The sequence below is a fragment of the Labrus mixtus genome, chromosome 7, assembly GCF_963584025.1.
Source record: "Labrus mixtus chromosome 7, fLabMix1.1, whole genome shotgun sequence".
Lineage (NCBI taxonomy): Eukaryota > Metazoa > Chordata > Actinopteri > Labriformes > Labridae > Labrus > Labrus mixtus.
In genome coordinates, this window is record NC_083618.1 from 23,873,280 (window position 1) to 23,876,254 (window position 2,975).

The following is a 2,975-nucleotide window of genomic DNA, read 5'->3' on the forward strand; positions in this document are numbered from 1 at the left end:
GAGGGCCGCGCGGTCTCCACTCAATTTCACCTTTTGCTTTAGATCCTATTTCCCCCGACTGACGTTCCTCAATGTGACCCGCACCTGATGCCGCTTTGATTGATGCTGAAAAACAACAACAACAGTATTGGACCTGTGTGTGGGAAACTCATACATTTGCTGTCCAATAGTCGCTTTTCTCAGGCAGCACAATCTGCATTCATGAGCACCACGGGCGACCTGATGACCAGATCAACGTCCACTTAAACATCCAGCTGAGAACATCCTCACACATCGCTACCAAGTCATTTAAAGAGGTCGTATTATGCCCTTTTTGGGGATCGTATATTTAATCTATGTACCTACTAAAGTATGTTCACAATAGCTAAAGTTTGAAAAAAGTGTCTGTTTTCATGTACTGCCGCTCCTCGCTTCTGACTCTGTCTGTAACGCTCTGAAGTGCCCACGTTCAGAGTCCCCACGTGTGCCAAGTCTGATCTTATTGGTCGGCCTGTCGGCTCTATCCTAATTGGTCAGTCACTCAGCACGGTTCTCGGAAATGTCACGCCCCTTTTACCATATTGGGAATGCAGCTACACCGCAAAAACACCGGTATACAAACAGCAATGGCCGGTTTTCAACTTGAACCAATCTGACAACGGAGAGGAGGAACAAACACAACAACCTTTGCCACGAAGGCATGAGCACGACGTTTCAGTGTTGTAGGTATTTATTTTGCAGCCTTTTCAGATGTAATGTGTGTAATATATGCTCATCGGGTAGCTTCATTGCGTTGTTTAGGTGTAGGCTAAGTGTGGAAGCTGCAGCTAAATGCTTACCGAAGCAGACACCGTGTGCTGCAGAATACCATGATAACTTACAACAAGAACATAGCAACAGTAACACACAGCTTATGTTTGTATCAAGTCTTTTTATCAGAAAAACTCTCACTGTTATTGTGTTGAAAAATACGTTAGCCTCTTCCAGTTTCACTGACTGGAGCTACCAGCATATTCCTCTAATCTAAAAATATATATCTTAGTCGTGGCTTCACAAAGTTTGGCTTGATTACAATATGATTATTGGGCACAAATGTGTTCTGTAAATACATTTTTATTGTATTTACATTAGTACTGTACGTTGTTTATTGCAGCGACTCAGCTTGTTCTGCATTGTATATCACCTCCTTGATGTGATTAAAAATTCAATGAGCAATTGTAAGTATCAATGACATCACAGACTGCTATAGTTACTTTTACTACAAAAACCCAGGTGATAATCACATGTTTGTTGGATCAATATCTCATGCAATAATGTTTCCTCCTCTGTCATTATTTTCCTTCTTATTGAACATTATTTCATTTTAATCAGTATCTTCTTCTTTCATCAGGAGAATGAATCAGCTGCCTGTTCCTTGTACCAAAAACATCCAGGACTGTTTAAACTCATATACACTTCAAAACATCCACAGCATCTTCAGAGGAGAACATCACGGAGAACTGCAGAAGAGTATGTACATTATAAATAATGATTTACATCTTCAATCAAATTCATTCTAATCAAACAGTTTCACTATTTCAGAGGAATAAAAGTAAACTAGTGAGAAAATCATTTGTTGAAAGTTCTTTATTCTCAGTTTAGGTTAAAAAAACATTTAAATGTGTAGAACTATACGTGTAAATATACAATGAGAAGTAACATTTTTACATCCAACTATATTGTCTCCATACAGGCTGTGCAGACACTTGGCAGCTCATCGCAGCTTTGTGAGCCGGTGCTGGAGATACTCGGGGACACAACTGCTGAGTAGTTATCCTGTCGTGTGTCATCCTGAGGATACGCCTCGAGTTTCCTGACCCGACTGGACAGTATTTTGGCTTCGGCCCGCCCCTTGACTACACCTGGACATGTGTCGAGCCACCACTCCTTCTTTTGAGAGCCAGGTATTTTCTGCAGCTCTTCCATGAATGGTTCTGGTTCCTGAAACATCTCCTCCAACACCAGTGTCATCAAGTCCCCGACAGATTCTCTAAAAAAGTAATTCAAGAACAAAAATCTATTTCATAATGTTTGGTTATTACTCATTTTTCACACTCATCTGTTTTTTGGAAATGGTTAAAAAGACTTTGAAGGTATATTTAAATAGGTATTTATCACTTTAAAGGTTTAAAAATAGATTGTGCTTTTGGGTTTAAAAAATAAAAGAATTTGTAACTCACTGTATGTTGTGTGTGTTTTTTTTGGATTTGAGGAATGCCACCTTATAGACCAGCTGTCCTGTAGAGGATATTGCTTCATCACGTTCAGCATGTTCGTTGTTATGCATCACAGACAGCAACAAGCTACAATACAAAAAGCTAAAATCAGCAATCATGTAATGAAATCACATTTTTCTGATATTCTTGCTCAGATTTCAGCAGTTGGACAATTTTCAGTCATTGCATTTAAAGAGACACACACACCAAAACGGAGCGTGCTGAGAGAGCTGGTTTATACAGGGTCACAGACCTCCTCTGGTGCTTGATTCATGTTATATTTTGACCAAAGCACAGCACAGATGTTTCATTTAGACCACAGGGGACTGTTTGAAAAGGTGGAGAAGGGGGATGATATGTCCTCTTTAAGTTAAAAATGTGATGAAGATCTGAAGCTTCTGGTTCTTGTTGATACTGTCGATCATTAGAATAACAGAGATTGTATGCTTTTATTTGATCAAACATGCAGGTACAGTACCAGCAGGAAGGAGGGAGTGTAAGGAGCTCTGGTGTTCGGTGACAGAAGAAGGGAAGTGATGAATGTGAAGTCAATGAACTGCAGAGCCGTTTGGAGCGCTGCCTGTTTGAACACCTGTGAACACATCTGGCCACTCGCTCAGGGAAACATGCATCACTGTTGAGTTGTCCATCTTTAGTCTCTCAGATGGTGTGTCTCAATTTCTCATTTCCCACTTAAGCTGGCACATCTGATAAAGACTTTAACCAGCTTATGAAGGCTTA

General features: G+C 40.2%; 2 long non-coding RNA genes across 4 annotated transcripts; one reads left to right on the forward strand and one right to left on the reverse strand.

Moving 5' to 3' along the window:
* Positions 1–625: 625 nt before the first annotated feature.
* On the forward strand, positions 626–2,197 carry LOC132977008 (uncharacterized). 3 transcript variants are annotated; one of them, XR_009673757.1, is made up of 3 exons: positions 626–701; positions 1,370–1,488; positions 1,712–2,197. It is a non-coding gene; the product is annotated as an uncharacterized LOC132977008 (long non-coding RNA). The 3 variants fall into 3 exon arrangements; XR_009673756.1 differs by lacking the exon at positions 626–701 and adding an exon at positions 1,106–1,196 and having other exon boundaries at positions 1,351–1,488; XR_009673755.1 differs by lacking the exon at positions 626–701 and having other exon boundaries at positions 1,090–1,488.
* Positions 1,595–2,405, reverse strand: LOC132977009 (uncharacterized). The gene is made up of 2 exons (XR_009673758.1): positions 2,331–2,405; positions 1,595–2,271 (listed from the first exon to the last, which is right to left on the reverse strand). It is a non-coding gene; the product is annotated as an uncharacterized LOC132977009 (long non-coding RNA).
* Positions 2,406–2,975: the final 570 nt, after the last annotated feature.